General features: G+C 28.9%; 16 non-coding genes across 16 annotated transcripts; all 16 read right to left on the bottom strand.

Moving 5' to 3' along the window:
* Window positions 1–1,038: 1,038 nt before the first annotated feature.
* TRNAC-GCA (transfer RNA cysteine (anticodon GCA)) lies at window positions 1,039–1,110 on the bottom strand. Its single transcript has one exon. It is a non-coding gene; the product is annotated as a tRNA-Cys (tRNA).
* A 942-nt stretch (window positions 1,111–2,052) lies between these two features.
* TRNAC-GCA (transfer RNA cysteine (anticodon GCA)) lies at window positions 2,053–2,124 on the bottom strand. Its single transcript has one exon. It is a non-coding gene; the product is annotated as a tRNA-Cys (tRNA).
* Window positions 2,125–5,094: 2,970 nt separating this feature from the next.
* TRNAC-GCA (transfer RNA cysteine (anticodon GCA)) lies at window positions 5,095–5,166 on the bottom strand. Its single transcript has one exon. It is a non-coding gene; the product is annotated as a tRNA-Cys (tRNA).
* A 942-nt stretch (window positions 5,167–6,108) lies between these two features.
* Window positions 6,109–6,180, bottom strand: TRNAC-GCA (transfer RNA cysteine (anticodon GCA)). The gene has a single exon. It is a non-coding gene; the product is annotated as a tRNA-Cys (tRNA).
* A 436-nt stretch (window positions 6,181–6,616) lies between these two features.
* TRNAC-GCA (transfer RNA cysteine (anticodon GCA)) lies at window positions 6,617–6,688 on the bottom strand. The gene has a single exon. It is a non-coding gene; the product is annotated as a tRNA-Cys (tRNA).
* A 942-nt stretch (window positions 6,689–7,630) lies between these two features.
* TRNAC-GCA (transfer RNA cysteine (anticodon GCA)) lies at window positions 7,631–7,702 on the bottom strand. Its single transcript has one exon. It is a non-coding gene; the product is annotated as a tRNA-Cys (tRNA).
* A 2,464-nt stretch (window positions 7,703–10,166) lies between these two features.
* Window positions 10,167–10,238, bottom strand: TRNAC-GCA (transfer RNA cysteine (anticodon GCA)). The gene has a single exon. It is a non-coding gene; the product is annotated as a tRNA-Cys (tRNA).
* Window positions 10,239–10,674: 436 nt separating this feature from the next.
* TRNAC-GCA (transfer RNA cysteine (anticodon GCA)) lies at window positions 10,675–10,746 on the bottom strand. Its single transcript has one exon. It is a non-coding gene; the product is annotated as a tRNA-Cys (tRNA).
* A 944-nt stretch (window positions 10,747–11,690) lies between these two features.
* On the bottom strand, window positions 11,691–11,762 carry TRNAC-GCA (transfer RNA cysteine (anticodon GCA)). The gene has a single exon. It is a non-coding gene; the product is annotated as a tRNA-Cys (tRNA).
* A 436-nt stretch (window positions 11,763–12,198) lies between these two features.
* Window positions 12,199–12,270, bottom strand: TRNAC-GCA (transfer RNA cysteine (anticodon GCA)). The gene has a single exon. It is a non-coding gene; the product is annotated as a tRNA-Cys (tRNA).
* Window positions 12,271–13,718: 1,448 nt separating this feature from the next.
* On the bottom strand, window positions 13,719–13,790 carry TRNAC-GCA (transfer RNA cysteine (anticodon GCA)). Its single transcript has one exon. It is a non-coding gene; the product is annotated as a tRNA-Cys (tRNA).
* Window positions 13,791–14,734: 944 nt separating this feature from the next.
* Window positions 14,735–14,806, bottom strand: TRNAC-GCA (transfer RNA cysteine (anticodon GCA)). Its single transcript has one exon. It is a non-coding gene; the product is annotated as a tRNA-Cys (tRNA).
* A 942-nt stretch (window positions 14,807–15,748) lies between these two features.
* On the bottom strand, window positions 15,749–15,820 carry TRNAC-GCA (transfer RNA cysteine (anticodon GCA)). The gene has a single exon. It is a non-coding gene; the product is annotated as a tRNA-Cys (tRNA).
* A 436-nt stretch (window positions 15,821–16,256) lies between these two features.
* TRNAC-GCA (transfer RNA cysteine (anticodon GCA)) lies at window positions 16,257–16,328 on the bottom strand. Its single transcript has one exon. It is a non-coding gene; the product is annotated as a tRNA-Cys (tRNA).
* Window positions 16,329–17,776: 1,448 nt separating this feature from the next.
* Window positions 17,777–17,848, bottom strand: TRNAC-GCA (transfer RNA cysteine (anticodon GCA)). The gene has a single exon. It is a non-coding gene; the product is annotated as a tRNA-Cys (tRNA).
* Window positions 17,849–18,284: 436 nt separating this feature from the next.
* On the bottom strand, window positions 18,285–18,356 carry TRNAC-GCA (transfer RNA cysteine (anticodon GCA)). The gene has a single exon. It is a non-coding gene; the product is annotated as a tRNA-Cys (tRNA).
* Window positions 18,357–18,490: the final 134 nt, after the last annotated feature.

Here is an 18,490-nt window from a genome sequence, read left to right as displayed (position 1 = left end):
ACATTTTTATGAAAACCATACTACAGGGGGCACTTGGATTTGAGCTAAGGACCTCTTGATCTGCAGTCAAATGCTCTGCCACTGAGCTATACCCCCTACATATTAATGAAAGAAATAATGTTTTTATGTTTTTGATACATAAAATTTGAAGATTTTTAGAAACTTTTACATTGTGGTGCACTTCCTTTACTCTGATGTGCTTTAGTCTTTCCAAAAAAGACTTTGATAATTGCATAAAGCACACAAAATACTCAAGAATTTTTATTAAACAGAATGTCTCTTTGTTTTAGAGAGTCCGATGTATTAAATGAAACGATTTACATAATTTTTTTAATCACTATTTAAAAGAAAGAATTTTCCATTTTATTCCTTAATTTTCTTATTTAAACTTTATAGAAAGAAAGCCAATTTACTTCATAAGTCACGTTTAAATAAAACTTGTGCTAAGTTCAGCCTGATATGGATAAGCTGTCTAAATGATATTATTGAAAGGTGTGAAAATTGTTACATTTTTATGAAAACCATACTATATGGGGCACTCGGATTTGAACCAAGGACCTCTTGTTCTGCAGTCAAATGCTCTGCCACTGAGCTATACCCCCTACACATTAATGAAAGAAATAATGTTTTTTTGTTTTTGATACATAAAATTTAAAGATTTTTAGAAACTTTTACATTGTGGTGCACTTCCTTTACTCTGATGTGCTTTAGTCTTTCCAAAAAAAAGACTTTGATGATTGCATAAATCACACAAAATACTCAAGAATTTTTATTACACAGAATGACTCTTTGTTTTAGAGAGTCCGATGTATTAAATGAAACGATTTACATAATTTTTTTAATCACTATTTAAAAGAAAGAATTTTCAATTTTATTCCTTAATTTTCTTATTTAAACTTTATAGAAAGAAAGCAAATTTACTTCATAAGTCACGTTTAAATAAAACTTGTGCTAAGTTCAGCCTGATATGGATAAGCTGTCTAAATGATATTATTGAAAGGTGTGAAAATTGTTACATTTTTATGAAAACCATACTACAGGGGGCACTCGGATTTGAACCAAGGACCTCTTGATCTGCAGTCAAATGCTCTGCCACTGAGCAATACCCCCTACATATTAATAAAAGAAATAATGTTTTTTTGTTTTTGATACATAAAATTTGAAGATTTTTAGAAACTTTTACATTGTGGTGAACTTCCTTTACTCTGATGTGCTTTAGTCTTTCCAAAAAAAAGACTTTCATGATTGCATAAATCACACAAAATACTCAAGAATTTTTATTACACAGAATGACTCTTTGTTTTAGAGAGTCCGAAGTATTAAATGAAACGATTTACATAATTTTTTTAATCACTATTTAAAAGAAAGAATTTTCCATTTTATTCCTTAATTTTCTTATTTAAACTTTATAGAAAGAAAGCAAATTTACTTCATAAGTCACGTTTAAACAAAACTTGTGCTAAGTTCAGCCTGATATGGATAAGCTGTCTAAATGATATTATTGAAAGGTGTGAAAATTGTTACATTTCTATGAAAACCATACTACAGGGCGCACTTGTATTTAAGCCAAGGACCTCTTGATCTGCAGTCCAATGCTCTGCCACTGAGCTATACCCCCTACATATTAATAAAAGAAATAATGTTTTTTTGTTTTTGATACATAAAATTTGAAGATTTTTAGAAACTTTTACATTGCGGTGCACTTCCTTTACTCTGATGTGCTTTAATCTTTTTAAAAAAGACTTTGATGATTGCATAAGGCACACAAAATACTCAAGAATTTTTTTTACACAGAATGACTCTTTGTTTTAGAGAGTCCGATGTATTAAATGAAACGATTTACATAATTTTTTTAATCACTATTTAAAAGAAAGAATTTTCCATTTTATTCCTTAATTTTCTTATTTAAAATTTATAGAAAGAAAGCAAATTTACTTCATAAGTCACGTTTAAACAAAACTTGTGCTAAGTTCAGCCTGATATGGATAAGCTGTCTAAATGATATTATTGAAAGGTGTGAAAATTGTTACATTTTTATGAAAACCATACTACCGGAGGCACTCGGATTTGAACCAAGGACCTCTTGATCTGCAGTCAAATGCTCTGCCACTGAGCTATACCCCCTACATAATAATAAAAGAAATAATGTTTTTTTGTTTTTGATACATAAAATTTAAAGATTTTTAGAATCTTTTACATTGTGGTGCACTTCCTTTACTCTGATGTGCTTTAGTCTTTCCAAAAAAAAGACTTTGATGATTGCATAAATCCCACAAAATACTCAAGAATTTTTATTACACAGAATGACTCTTTGTTTTAGAGAGTCCGATGTATTAAATGAAACGATTTACATAATTTTTTTAATCACTATTTAAAAGAAAGAATTTTCCATTTTATTCCTTAATTTTCTTATTTTAACTTTATAGAAAGAAAGCAAATTTACTTCATAAGTCACGTTTAAACAAAACTTGTGCTAAGTTCAGCCTGATATGGATAAGCTGTCTAAATGATATTATTGAAAGGTGTGAAAAAGGTTACATTTTTATGAAAACTATACTACAGGGGGCATTTGGATTTGAGCCAAGGACCTCTTGATCTGCAGTCAAATGCTCTGCCACTGAGCTATACCCCCTACATATTAATAAAAGAAATAATGTTTTTTTGTTTTTGATACATAAAATTTGAAGATTTTTAGAAACTTTTACATTGTGGTGCACTTCCTTTAGTCTGATGTGCTTTAGTCTTTCCAAAAAAGACTTTGATGATTGCATAAAGCACACAAAATACTCAAGAATTTTTATTAAACAGAATGACTCTTTGTTTTAGAGAGTCCGATGTATTAAATAAAACGATTTACATAATTTTTTTAATCACTATTTAAAAGAAAGAATTTTCCATTTTATTCCTTAATTTTCTTATTTAAACTTTATAGAAAGAAAGCAAATTTACTTCATAAGTCACGTTTAAATAAAACTTGTGCTAAGTTCAGCCTGATATGGATAAGCTGTCTAAATGATATTATTGAAAGGTGTGAAAATTGTTACATTTTTATGAAAACCATACTACAGAAGGCACTCGGATTTGAACCAAGGACCTCTTGATGTGCAGTCAAATGCTCTGCTACTAAGCAATACCCCCTACATATTAATAAAAGAAATAATGTTTTTTTGTTTTTGATACATAAAATTTAAAGATTTTTAGAAACTTTTACATTGTGGTGCACTTCCTTTACTCTGATGTGCTTTAGTCTTTCCAAAAAAAAGACTTTCATGATTGCATAAATCACACAAAATACTCAAGAATTTTTATTACACAGAATGACTCTTTGTTTTAGAGAGTCCGAAGTATTAAATGAAACGATTTACATAATTTTTTTAATCACTATTTAAAAGAAAGAATTTTCCATTTTATTCCTTAATTTTCTTATTTAAACTTTATAGAAAGAAAGCAAATTTACTTCATAAGTCACGTTTAAACAAAACTTGTGCTAAGTTCAGCCTGATATGGATAAGCTGTCTAAATGATATTATTGAAAGGTGTGAAAAAGGTTACATTTTTATGAAAACCATACTACAGGGGGCACTCGGATTTGAGCCAAGGACCTCTTAATCTGCAGTCAAATGCTCTGCCACTGAGCTATATCCCCTACATATTAATAAAAGAAATAATGTTTTTTTGTTTTTGATACATAAAATTTGAAGATTTTTAGAAACTTTTACATTGTGGTGCACTTCCTTTACTCTGATGTGCTTTAATCTTTCCAAAAAAGGCTTTGATGATTGCATAAAGCACACAAAATACTCAAGAATTTTTATTACACAGAATGACTCTTTGTTTTAGAGAGTCCGATGTATTAAATGAAATGATTTACATAATTTTTTTAATCACTATTTAAAAGAAAGAATTTTCCATTTTATTCCTTAATTTTCTTATTTAAACTTTATAGAAAGAAAGCAAATTTACTTCATAAGTCACGTTTAAATAAAACTTGTGCTAAGTTCAGCCTGATATGGATAAGCTGTCTAAATGATATTATTGAAAGGTGTGAAAATTGTTACATTTTTATGAAAACCATACTACAGGGGGCACTTGGATTTGAGCTAAGGACCTCTTGATCTGCAGTCAAATGCTCTGCCACTGAGCTATACCCCCTACATATTAATGAAAGAAATAATGTTTTTATGTTTTTGATACATAAAATTTGAAGATTTTTAGAAACTTTTACATTGTGGTGCACTTCCTTTACTCTGATGTGCTTTAGTCTTTCCAAAAAAGACTTTGATAATTGCATAAAGCACACAAAATACTCAAGAATTTTTATTAAACAGAATGACTCTTTGTTTTAGAGAGTCCGATGTATTAAATGAAACAATTTACATAATTTTTTTAATCACTATTTAAAAGAAAGAATTTTCCATTTTATTCCTTAATTTTCTTATTTAAACTTTATAGAAAGAAAGCCAATTTACTTCATAAGTCACGTTTAAATAAAACTTGTGCTAAGTTCAGCCTGATATGGATAAGCTGTCTAAATGATATTATTGAAAGGTGTGAAAATTGTTACATTTTTATGAAAACCATACTATATGGGGCACTCGGATTTGAACCAAGGACCTCTTGTTCTGCAGTCAAATGCTCTGCCACTGAGCTATACCCCCTACACATTAATGAAAGAAATAATGTTTTTTTGTTTTTGATACATAAAATTTAAAGATTTTTAGAAACTTTTACATTGTGGTGCACTTCCTTTACTCTGATGTGCTTTAGTCTTTCCAAAAAAAAGACTTTGATGATTGCATAAATCACACAAAATACTCAAGAATTTTTATTACACAGAATGACTCTTTGTTTTAGAGAGTCCGATGTATTAAATGAAACGATTTACATAATTTTTTTAATCACTATTTAAAAGAAAGAATTTTCAATTTTATTCCTTAATTTTCTTATTTAAACTTTATAGAAAGAAAGCAAATTTACTTCATAAGTCACGTTTAAATAAAACTTGTGCTAAGTTCAGCCTGATATGGATAAGCTGTCTAAATGATATTATTGAAAGGTGTGAAAATTGTTACATTTTTATGAAAACCATACTACAGGGGGCACTCGGATTTGAACCAAGGACCTCTTGATCTGCAGTCAAATGCTCTGCCACTGAGCAATACCCCCTACATATTAATAAAAGAAATAATGTTTTTTTGTTTTTGATACATAAAATTTGAAGATTTTTAGAAACTTTTACATTGTGGTGAACTTCCTTTACTCTGATGTGCTTTAGTCTTTCCAAAAAAAAGACTTTCATGATTGCATAAATCACACAAAATACTCAAGAATTTTTATTACACAGAATGACTCTTTGTTTTAGAGAGTCCGAAGTATTAAATGAAACGATTTACATAATTTTTTTAATCACTATTTAAAAGAAAGAATTTTCCATTTTATTCCTTAATTTTCTTATTTAAACTTTATAGAAAGAAATCAAATTTACTTCATAAGTCACGTTTAAACAAAACTTGTGCTAAGTTCAGCCTGATATGGATAAGCTGTCTAAATGATATTATTGAAAGGTGTGAAAATTGTTACATTTCTATGAAAACCATACTACAGGGCGCACTTGTATTTAAGCCAAGGACCTCTTGATCTGCAGTCCAATGCTCTGCCACTGAGCTATACCCCCTACATATTAATAAAAGAAATAATGTTTTTTTGTTTTTGATACATAAAATTTGAAGATTTTTAGAAACTTTTACATTGCGGTGCACTTCCTTTACTCTGATGTGCTTTAATCTTTTTAAAAAAGACTTTGATGATTGCATAAAGCACACAAAATACTCAAGAATTTTTATTACACAGAATGACTCTTTGTTTTAGAGAGTCCGATGTATTAAATGAAACGATTTACATAATTTTTTTAATCACTATTTAAAAGAAAGAATTTTCCATTTTATTCCTTAATTTTCTTATTTAAAATTTATAGAAAGAAAGCAAATTTACTTCATAAGTCACGTTTAAACAAAACTTGTGCTAAGTTCAGCCTGATATGGATAAGCTGTCTAAATGATATTATTGAAAGGTGTGAAAATTGTTACATTTTTATGAAAACCATACTACCGGAGGCACTCGGATTTGAACCAAGGACCTCTTGATCTGCAGTCAAATGCTCTGCCACTGAGCTATACCCCCTACATAATAATAAAAGAAATAATGTTTTTTTGTTTTTGATACATAAAATTTAAAGATTTTTAGAATCTTTTACATTGTGGTGCACTTCCTTTACTCTGATGTGCTTTAGTCTTTCCAAAAAAAAGACTTTGATGATTGCATAAATCCCACAAAATACTCAAGAATTTTTATTACACAGAATGATTCTTTGTTTTAGAGAGTCCGATGTATTAAATGAAACGATTTACATAATTTTTTTAATCACTATTTAAAAGAAAGAATTTTCCATTTTATTCCTTAATTTTCTTATTTAAACTTTATAGAAAGAAAGCAAATTTACTTCATAAGTCACGTTTAAATAAAACTTGTGCTAAGTTCAGCCTGAAATGGATAAGCTGTTTAAATGATATTATTGAAAGGTGTGAAAATTGTTACATTTTTATGAAAACCATACTACAGGGGGCACTCGGATTTGAACCAAGGACCTCTTGATCTGCAGTCAAATGCTCTGCCACTGAGCAATACCCCCTACATATTAATAAAAGAAATAATGTTTTTTTGTTTTTGATACATAAAATTTGAAGATTTTTAGAAACTTTTACATTGTGGTGAACTTCCTTTACTCTGATGTGCTTTAGTCTTTCCAAAAAAAAGACTTTCATGATTGCATAAATCACACAAAATACTCAAGAATTTTTATTACACAGAATGACTCTTTGTTTTAGAGAGTCCGAAGTATTAAATGAAACGATTTACATAATTTTTTTAATCACTATTTAAAAGAAAGAATTTTCCATTTTATTCCTTAATTTTCTTATTTAAACTTTATAGAAAGAAAGCAAATTTACTTCATAAGTCACGTTTAAACAAAACTTGTGCTAAGTTCAGCCTGATATGGATAAGCTGTCTAAATGATATTATTGAAAGGTGTGAAAATTGTTACATTTCTATGAAAACCATACTACAGGGCGCACTTGTATTTAAGCCAAGGACCTCTTGATCTGCAGTCCAATGCTCTGCCACTGAGCTATACCCCCTACATATTAATAAAAGAAATAATGTTTTTTTGTTTTTGATACATAAAATTTGAAGATTTTTAGAAACTTTTACATTGCGGTGCACTTCCTTTACTCTGATGTGCTTTAATCTTTTTAAAAAAGACTTTGATGATTGCATAAAGCACACAAAATACTCAAGAATTTTTTTTACACAGAATGACTCTTTGTTTTAGAGAGTCCGATGTATTAAATGAAACGATTTACATAATTTTTTTAATCACTATTTAAAAGAAAGAATTTTCCATTTTATTCCTTAATTTTCTTATTTAAAATTTATAGAAAGAAAGCAAATTTACTTCATAAGTCACGTTTAAACAAAACTTGTGCTAAGTTCAGCCTGATATGGATAAGCTGTCTAAATGATATTATTGAAAGGTGTGAAAATTGTTACATTTTTATGAAAACCATACTACCGGAGGCACTCGGATTTGAACCAAGGACCTCTTGATCTGCAGTCAAATGCTCTGCCACTGAGCTATACCCCCTACATAATAATAAAAGAAATAATGTTTTTTTGTTTTTGATACATAAAATTTAAAGATTTTTAGAATCTTTTACATTGTGGTGCACTTCCTTTACTCTGATGTGCTTTAGTCTTTCCAAAAAAAAGACTTTGATGATTGCATAAATCCCACAAAATACTCAAGAATTTTTATTACACAGAATGACTCTTTGTTTTAGAGAGTCCGATGTATTAAATGAAACGATTTACATAATTTTTTTAATCACTATTTAAAAGAAAGAATTTTCCATTTTATTCCTTAATTTTCTTATTTTAACTTTATAGAAAGAAAGCAAATTTACTTCATAAGTCACGTTTAAACAAAACTTGTGCTAAGTTCAGCCTGATATGGATAAGCTGTCTAAATGATATTATTGAAAGGTGTGAAAAAGGTTACATTTTTATGAAAACTATACTACAGGGGGCATTTGGATTTGAGCCAAGGACCTCTTGATCTGCAGTCAAATGCTCTGCCACTGAGCTATACCCCCTACATATTAATAAAAGAAATAATGTTTTTTTGTTTTTGATACATAAAATTTGAAGATTTTTAGAAACTTTTACATTGTGGTGCACTTCCTTTAGTCTGATGTGCTTTAGTCTTTCCAAAAAAGACTTTGATGATTGCATAAAGCACACAAAATACTCAAGAATTTTTATTAAACAGAATGACTCTTTGTTTTAGAGAGTCCGATGTATTAAATGAAACGATTTACATAATTTTTTTAATCACTATTTAAAAGAAAGAATTTTCCATTTTATTCCTTAATTTTCTTATTTAAACTTTATAGAAAGAAAGCAAATTTACTTCATAAGTCACGTTTAAATAAAACTTGTGCTAAGTTCAGCCTGATATGGATAAGCTGTCTAAATGATATTATTGAAAGGTGTGAAAATTGTTACATTTTTATGAAAACCATACTATATGGGGCACTCGGATTTGAACCAAGGACCTCTTGTTCTGCAGTCAAATGCTCTGCCACTGAGCTATACCCCCTACACATTAATGAAAGAAATAATGTTTTTTTGTTTTTGATACATAAAATTTAAAGATTTTTAGAAACTTTTACATTGTGGTGCACTTCCTTTACTCTGATGTGCTTTAGTCTTTCAAAAAAAAAGACTTTGATGATTGCATAAATCACACAAAATACTCAAGAATTTTTATTACACAGAATGACTCTTTGTTTTAGAGAGTCCGATGTATTAAATGAAACGATTTACATAATTTTTTTAATCACTATTTAAAAGAAAGAATTTTCAATTTTATTCCTTAATTTTCTTATTTAAACTTTATAGAAAGAAAGCAAATTTACTTCATAAGTCACGTTTAAATAAAACTTGTGCTAAGTTCAGCCTGATATGAATAAGCTGTCTAAATGATATTATTGAAAGGTGTGAAAATTGTTACATTTTTATGAAAACCATACTACAGGGGGCACTCAGATTTGAACCAAGGACCTCTTGATCTGCAGTCAAATGCTCTGCCACTGAGCAATACCCCCTACATATTAATAAAAGAAATAATGTTTTTTTGTTTTTGATACATAAAATTTGAAGATTTTTAGAAACTTTTACATTGTGGTGAACTTCCTTTACTCTGATGTGCTTTAGTCTTTCCAAAAAAAAGACTTTCATGATTGCATAAATCACACAAAATACTCAAGAATTTTTATTACACAGAATGACTCTTTGTTTTAGAGAGTCCGAAGTATTAAATGAAACGATTTACATAATTTTTTTAATCACTATTTAAAAGAAAGAATTTTCCATTTTATTCCTTAATTTTCTTATTTAAACTTTATAGAAAGAAAGCAAATTTACTTCATAAGTCACGTTTAAACAAAACTTGTGCTAAGTTCAGCCTGATATGGATAAGCTGTCTAAATGATATTATTGAAAGGTGTGAAAATTGTTACATTTCTATGAAAACCATACTACAGGGCGCACTTGTATTTAAGCCAAGGACCTCTTGATCTGCAGTCCAATGCTCTGCCACTGAGCTATACCCCCTACATATTAATAAAAGAAATAATGTTTTTTTGTTTTTGATACATAAAATTTGAAGATTTTTAGAAACTTTTACATTGTGGTGCACTTCCTTTACTCTGATGTGCTTTAGTCTTTTTAAAAAAGACTTTGATGATTGCATAAAGCACACAAAATACTCAAGAATTTTTATTACACAGAATGACTCTTTGTTTTAGAGAGTCCGATGTATTAAATGAAACGATTTACATAATTTTTTTAATCACTATTTAAAAGAAAGAATTTTCCATTTTATTCCTTAATTTTCTTATTTAAAATTTATAGAAAGAAAGCAAATTTACTTCATAAGTCACGTTTAAACAAAACTTGTGCTAAGTTCAGCCTGATATGGATAAGCTGTCTAAATGATATTATTGAAAGGTGTGAAAATTGTTACATTTTTATGAAAACCATACTACCGGAGGCACTCGGATTTGAACCAAGGACCTCTTGATCTGCAGTCAAATGCTCTGCCACTGAGCTATACCCCCTACATAATAATAAAAGAAATAATGTTTTTTTGTTTTTGATACATAAAATTTAAAGATTTTTAGAATCTTTTACATTGTGGTGCACTTCCTTTACTCTGATGTGCTTTAGTCTTTCCAAAAAAAAGACTTTGATGATTGCATAAATCCCACAAAATACTCAAGAATTTTTATTACACAGAATGATTCTTTGTTTTAGAGAGTCCGATGTATTAAATGAAACGATTTACATAATTTTTTTAATCACTATTTAAAAGAAAGAATTTTCCATTTTATTCCTTAATTTTCTTATTTAAACTTTATAGAAAGAAAGCAAATTTACTTCATAAGTCACGTTTAAATAAAACTTGTGCTAAGTTCAGCCTGAAATGGATAAGCTGTTTAAATGATATTATTGAAAGGTGTGAAAATTGTTACATTTTTATGAAAACCATACTACAGGGGGCACTCGGATTTGAACCAAGGACCTCTTGATCTGCAGTCAAATGCTTTGCCACTGAGCTATACCCCCTATGTATTAATAGAAGAAATAATGTTTTTTTGTTTTTGATACATAAAATTTAAAGATTTTTAGAAACTTTTACATTGTGGTGCACTTCCTTTACTCTGATGTGCTTTAGTCTTTCCAAAAAAAAGACTTTGATGATTGCATAAATCACACAAAATACTCAACAATTTTTATTACACAGAATGACTCTTTGTTTTAGAGAGTCCGATGTATTAAATGAAACGATTTACATAATTTTTTTAATCACTATTTAAAAGAAAGAATTTTCCATTTTATTCCTTAATTTTCTTATTTAAACTTTATAGAAAGAAAGCAAATTTACTTCATAAGTCACGTTTAAACAAAACTTGTGCTAAGTTCAGCCTGATATGGATAAGCTGTCTAAATGATATTATTGAAAGGTGTGAAAAAGGTTACATTTTTATGAAAACTATACTACAGGGGGCATTTGGATTTGAGCCAAGGACCTCTTGATCTGCAGTCAAATGCTCTGCCACTGAGCTATACCCCCTACACATTAATGAAAGAAATAATGTTTTTTTGTTTTTGATACATAAAATTTAAAGATTTTTAGAAACTTTTACATTGTGGTGCACTTCCTTTACTCTGATGTGCTTTAGTCTTTCCAAAAAAAAGACTTTGATGATTGCATAAATCACACAAAATACTCAAGAATTTTTATTACACAGAATGACTCTTTGTTTTAGAGAGTCCGAAGTATTAAATGAAACGATTTACATAATTTTTTTAATCACTATTTAAAAGAAAGAATTTTCCATTTTATTCCTTAATTTTCTTATTTAAACTTTATAGAAAGAAAGCAAATTTACTTCATAAGTCACGTTTAAACAAAACTTGTGCTAAGTTCAGCCTGATATGGATAAGCTGTCTAAATGATATTATTGAAAGGTGTGAAAATTGTTACATTTTTATGAAAACCATACTACCGGAGGCACTCGGATTTGAACCAAGGACCTCTTGATCTGCAGTCAAACGCTCTGCCACTGAGCTATACCCCCTACATAATAATAAAAGAAATAATGTTTTTTTGTTTTTGATACATAAAATTTAAAGATTTTTAGAATCTTTTACATTGTGGTGCACTTCCTTTACTCTGATGTGCTTTAGTCTTTCCAAAAAAAAGACTTTGATGATTGCATAAATCCCACAAAATACTCAAGAATTTTTATTACACAGAATGACTCTTTGTTTTAGAGAGTCCGATGTATTAAATGAAACGATTTACATAATTTTTTTAATCACTATTTAAAAGAAAGAATTTTCCATTTTATTCCTTAATTTTCTTATTTAAACTTTATAGAAAGAAAGCAAATTTACTTCATAAGTCACGTTTAAATAAAACTTGTGCTAAGTTCAGCCTGAAATGGATAAGCTGTTTAAATGATATTATTGAAAGGTGTGAAAATTGTTACATTTTTATGAAAACCATACTACAGGGGGCACTCGGATTTGAACCAAGGACCTCTTGATCTGCAGTCAAATGCTCTGCCACTGAGCTATACCCCCTATGTATTAATAGAAGAAATAATGTTTTTTTGTTTTTGATACATAAAATTTAAAGATTTTTAGAAACTTTTACATTGTGGTGCACTTCCTTTACTCTGATGTGCTTTAGTCTTTCCAAAAAAAAGACTTTGATGATTGCATAAATCACACAAAATACTCAACAATTTTTATTACACAGAATGACTCTTTGTTTTAGAGAGTCCGATGTATTAAATGAAACGATTTACATAATTGTTTTACTCACTATTTAAAAGAAAGAATTTTCCATTTTATTCCTTAATTTTCTTATTTAAACTTTATAGAAAGAAAGCAAATTTACTTCATAAGTCACGTTTAAACAAAACTTGTGCTAAGTTCAGCCTGAAATGGATAAGCTGTTTAAATGATATTATTGAAAGGTGTGAAAATTGTTACATTTTTATGAAAACCATACTACAGGGGGCACTCGGATTTGAGCCAAGGACCTCTTGATCTGCAGTCAAATGCTCTGCCACTGAGCTATACCCCCTACATATTAATAAAAGAAATAATGTTTTTTTGTTTTTGATACATAAAATTTGAAGATTTTTAGAAACTTTTACATTGTGGTGCACTTCCTTTAGTCTGATGTGCTTTAGTCTTTCCAAAAAAGACTTTGATGATTGCATAAAGCAGACAAAATACTCAAGAATTTTTATTACACAGAATGACTCTTTGTTTTAGAGAGTCCGATGTATTAAATGAAACGATTTACATAATTTTTTTAATCACTATTTAAAAGAAAGAATTTTCCATTTTATTCCTTAATTTTCTTATTTAAACTTTATAGAAAGAAAGCAAATTTACTTCATAAGTCACGTTTAAACAAAACTTGTGCTAAGTTCAGCCTGATATGGATAAGCTGTCTAAATGATATTATTGAAAGGTGTGAAAATTGTTACATTTCTATGAAAACCATACTACAGGGCGCACTTGTATTTAAGCCAAGGACCTCTTGATCTGCAGTCCAATGTTCTGCCACTGAGCTATACCCCCTACATATTAATAAACGAAATAATGTTTTTTTGTTTTTGATACATAAAATTTGAAGATTTTTAGAAACTTTTACATTGTGGTGCACTTCCTTTACTCTGATGTGCTTTAGTCTTTTTAAAAAAGACTTTGATGATTGCATAAAGCACACAAAATACTCAAGAATTTTTATTACACAGAATGACTCTTTGTTTTAGAGAGTCCGATGTATTAAATGAAACGATTTACATAATTTTTTTAATCACTATTTAAAAGAAAGAATTTTCCATTTTATTCCTTAATTTTCTTATTTAAAATTTATAGAAAGAAAGCAAATTTACTTCATAAGTCACGTTTAAACAAAACTTGTGCTAAGTTCAGCCTGATATGGATAAGCTGTCTAAATGATATTATTGAAAGGTGTGAAAATTGTTACATTTTTATGAAAACCATACTACCGGAGGCACTCGGATTTGAACCAAGGACCTCTTGATCTGCAGTCAAATGCTCTGCCACTGAGCTATACCCCCTACATAATAATAAAAGAAATAATGTTTTTTTGTTTTTGATACATAAAATTTAAAGATTTTTAGAAACTTTTACATTGTGGTGCACTTCCTTTACTCTGATGTGCTTTAGTCTTTCCAAAAAAAAGACTTTGATGATTGCATAAATCACACAAAATACTCAACAATTTTTATTACACAGAATGACTCTTTGTTTTAGAGAGTCCGATGTATTAAATGAAACGATTTACATAATTTTTTTAATCACTATTTAAAAGAAAGAATTTTCCATTTTATTCCTTAATTTTCTTATTTAAACTTTATAGAAAGAAAGCAAATTTACTTCATAAGTCACGTTTAAACAAAACTTGTGCTAAGTTCAGCCTGATATGGATAAGCTGTCTAAATGATATTATTGAAAGGTGTGAAAAAGGTTACATTTTTATGAAAACTATACTACAGGGGGCATTTGGATTTGAGCCAAGGACCTCTTGATCTGCAGTCCAATGCTCTGCCACTGAGCTATACCCCCTACACATTAATGAAAGAAATAATGTTTTTTTGTTTTTGATACATAAAATTTAAAGATTTTTAGAAACTTTTACATTGTGGTGCACTTCCTTTACTCTGATGTGCTTTAGTCTTTCCAAAAAAAAGACTTTGATGATTGCATAAATCACACAAAATACTCAAGAATTTTTATTACACAGAATGACTCTTTGTTTTAGAGAGTCCGATGTATTAAATGAAACGATTTACATAATTTTTTTAATCACTATTTAAAAGAAAGAATTTTCAATTTTATTCCTTAATTTTCTTATTTAAACTTTATAGAAAGAAAGCAAATTTACTTCATAAGTCACGTTTAAATAAAACTTGTGCTAAGTTCAGCCTGATATGGATAAGCTGTCTAAATGATATTATTGAAAGGTGTGAAAATTGTTACATTTTTATGAAAACCATACTACAGGGGGCACTCGGATTTGAACCAAGGACCTCTTGATCTGCAGTCAAATGCTCTGCCACTGAGCAATACCCCCTACATATTAATCAAAGAAATAATGTTTTTTTGTTTTTGATACATAAAATTTGAAGATTTTTAGAAACTTTTACATTGTGGTGAACTTCCTTTACTCTGATGTGCTTTAGTCTTTCCAAAAAAAAGACTTTCATGATTGCATAAATCACACAAAATACTCAAGAATTTTTATTACACAGAATGACTCTTTGTTTTAGAGAGTCCGAAGTATTAAATGAAACGATTTACATAATTTTTTTAATCACTATTTAAAAGAAAGAATTTTCCATTTTATTCCTTAATTTTCTTATTTAAACTTTATAGAAAGAAAGCAAATTTACTTCATAAGTCACGTTTAAACAAAACTTGTGCTAAGTTCAGCCTGATATGGATAAGCTGTCTAAATGATATTATTGAAAGGTGTGAAAATTGTTACATTTCTATGAAAACCATACTACAGGGAGCACTTGTATTTAAGCCAAGGACCTCTTGATCTGCAGTCCAATGTTCTGCCACTGAGCTATACCCCCTACATATTAATAAACGAAATAATGTTTTTTTGTTTTTGATACATAAAATTTGAAGATTTTTAGAAACTTTTACATTGTGGTGCACTTCCTTTACTCTGATGTGCTTTAGTCTTTTTAAAAAAGACTTTGATGATTGCATAAAGCACACAAAATACTCAAGAATTTTTATTACACAGAATGACTCTTTGTTTTAGAGAGTCCGATGTATTAAATGAAACGATTTACATAATTTTTTTAATCACTATTTAAAAGAAAGAATTTTCCATTTTATTCCTTAATTTTCTTATTTAAAATTTATAGAAAGAAAGCAAATTTACTTCATAAGTCACGTTTAAACAAAACTTGTGCTAAGTTCAGCCTGATATGGATAAGCTGTCTAAATGATATTATTGAAAGGTGTGAAAATTGTTACATTTTTATGAAAACCATACTACCGGAGGCACTCGGATTTGAACCAAGGACCACTTGATCTGCAGTCAAATGCTCTGCCACTGAGCTATACCCCCTACATAATAATAAAAGAAATAATGTTTTTTTGTTTTTGATACATAAAATTTAAAGATTTTTAGAATCTTTTACATTGTGGTGCACTTCCTTTACTCTGATGTGCTTTAGTCTTTCCAAAAAAAAGACTTTGATGATTGCATAAATCCCACAAAATACTCAAGAATTTTTATTACACAGAATGACTCTTTGTTTTAGAGAGTCCGATGTATTAAATGAAACGATTTACATAATTTTTTTAATCACTATTTAAAAGAAAGAATTTTCCATTTTATTCCTTAATTTTCTTATTTAAACTTTATAGAAAGAAAGCAAATTTACTTCATAAGTCACGTTTAAATAAAACTTGTGCTAAGTTCAGCCTGAAATGGATAAGCTGTTTAAATGATATTATTGAAAGGTGTGAAAATTGTTACATTTTTATGAAAACCATACTACAGGGGGCACTCGGATTTGAACCAAGGACCTCTTGATCTGCAGTCAAATGCTCTGCCACTGAGCTATACCCCCTATGAATTAATAGAAGAAATAATGTTTTTTTGTTTTTGATACATAAAATTTAAAGATTTTTAGAAACTTTTACATTGTGGTGCACTTCCTTTACTCTGATGTGCTTTAGTCTTTCCAAAAAAAAGACTTTGATGATTGCATAAATCACACAAAATACTCAACAATTTTTATTACACAGAATGACTCTTTGTTTTAGAGAGTCCGATGTATTAAATGAAACGATTTACATAATTGTTTTACTCACTATTTAAAAGAAAGAATTTTCCATTTTATTCCTTAATTTTCTTATTTAAACTTTATAGAAAGAAAGCAAATTTACTTCATAAGTCACGTTTAAACAAAACTTGTGCTAAGTTCAGCCTGAAATGGATAAGCTGTTTAAATGATATTATTGAAAGGTGTGAAAATTGTTACATTTTTATGAAAACCATACTACAGGGGGCACTCGGATTTGAGCCAAGGACCTCTTGATCTGAAGTCAAATGCTCTGCCACTGAGCTATACCCCCTACATATTAATAAAAGAAATAATGTTTTTTTGTTTTTGATACATAAAATTTGAAGATTTTTAGAAACTTTTACATTGTGGTGCACTTCCTTTAGTCTGATGTGCTTTAGTCTTTCCAAAAAAGACTTTGATGATTGCATAAAGCAGACAAAATACTCAAGAATTTTTATTACACAGAATGACTCTTTGTTTTAGAGAGTCCGATGTATTAAATGAAACGATTTACATAATTTTTTTAATCACTATTTAAAAGAAAGAATTTTCCATTTTATTCCTTAATTTTCTTATTTAAACTTTATAGAAAGAAAGCAAATTTACTTCATAAGTCACGTTTAAACAAAACTTGTGCTAAGTTCAGCCTGATATGGATAAGCTGTCTAAATGATATTATTGAAAGGTGTGAAAATTGTTACATTTCTATGAAAACCATACTACAGGGCGCACTTGTATTTAAGCCAAGGACCTCTTGATCTGCAGTCCAATGTTCTGCCACTGAGCTATACCCCCTACATATTAATAAACGAAATAATGTTTTTTTGTTTTTGATACATAAAATTTGAAGATTTTTAGAAACTTTTACATTGTGGTGCACTTCCTTTACTCTGATGTGCTTTAGTCTTTTTAAAAAAGACTTTGATGATTGCATAAAGCACACAAAATACTCAAGAATTTTTATTACACAGAATGACTCTTTGTTTTAGAGAGTCCGATGTATTAAATGAAACGATTTACATAATTTTTTTAATCACTATTTAAAAGAAAGAATTTTCCATTTTATTCCTTAATTTTCTTATTTAAAATTTATAGAAAGAAAGCAAATTTACTTCATAAGTCACGTTTAAACAAAACTTGTGCTAAGTTCTGCCTGATATGGATAAGCTGTCTAAATGATATTATTGAAAGGTGTGAAAATTGTTACATTTTTATGAAAACCATACTACCGGAGGCACTCGGATTTGAACCAAGGACCTCTTGATCTGCAGTCAAATGCTCTGCCACTGAGCTATACCCCCTACATAATAATAAAAGAAATAATGTTTTTTTGTTTTTGATACATAAAATTTAAAGATTTTTAGAATCTTTTACATTGTGGTGCACTTCCTTTACTCTGATGTGCTTTAGTCTTTCCAAAAAAAAGACTTTGATGATTGCATAAATCCCACAAAATACTCAAGAATTTTTATTACACAGAATGACTCTTTGTTTTAGAGAGTCCGATGTATTAAATGAAATGATTTACATAATTTTTTTAATCACTATTTAAAAGAAAGAATTTTCCATTTTATTCCTTAATTTTCTTATTTAAACTTTATAGAAAGAAAGCAAATTTACTTCATAAGTCACGTTTAAATAAAACTTGTGCTAAGTTCAGCCTGAAATGGATAAGCTATTTAAATGATATTATTGAAAGGTGTGAAAATTGTTACATTTTTATGAAAACCATACTACAGGGGGCACTCGGATTTGAACCAAGGACCTCTTGATCTGCAGTCAAATGCTCTGCCACTGAGCTATACCCCCTACACATTAATGAAAGAAATAATGTTTTTTTGTTTTTGATACATAAAATTTAAAGATTTTTAGAAACTTTTACATTGTGGTGCACTTCCTTTACTCTGATGTGCTTTAGTCTTTCCAAAAAAAAGACTTTGATG

This window comes from Anomaloglossus baeobatrachus, chromosome 1 (genome assembly GCF_048569485.1).
Source record: "Anomaloglossus baeobatrachus isolate aAnoBae1 chromosome 1, aAnoBae1.hap1, whole genome shotgun sequence".
Classification (NCBI taxonomy): Eukaryota; Metazoa; Chordata; class Amphibia; order Anura; family Aromobatidae; genus Anomaloglossus; species Anomaloglossus baeobatrachus.
This window is presented reverse-complemented; position numbering and strand designations above follow the sequence as displayed.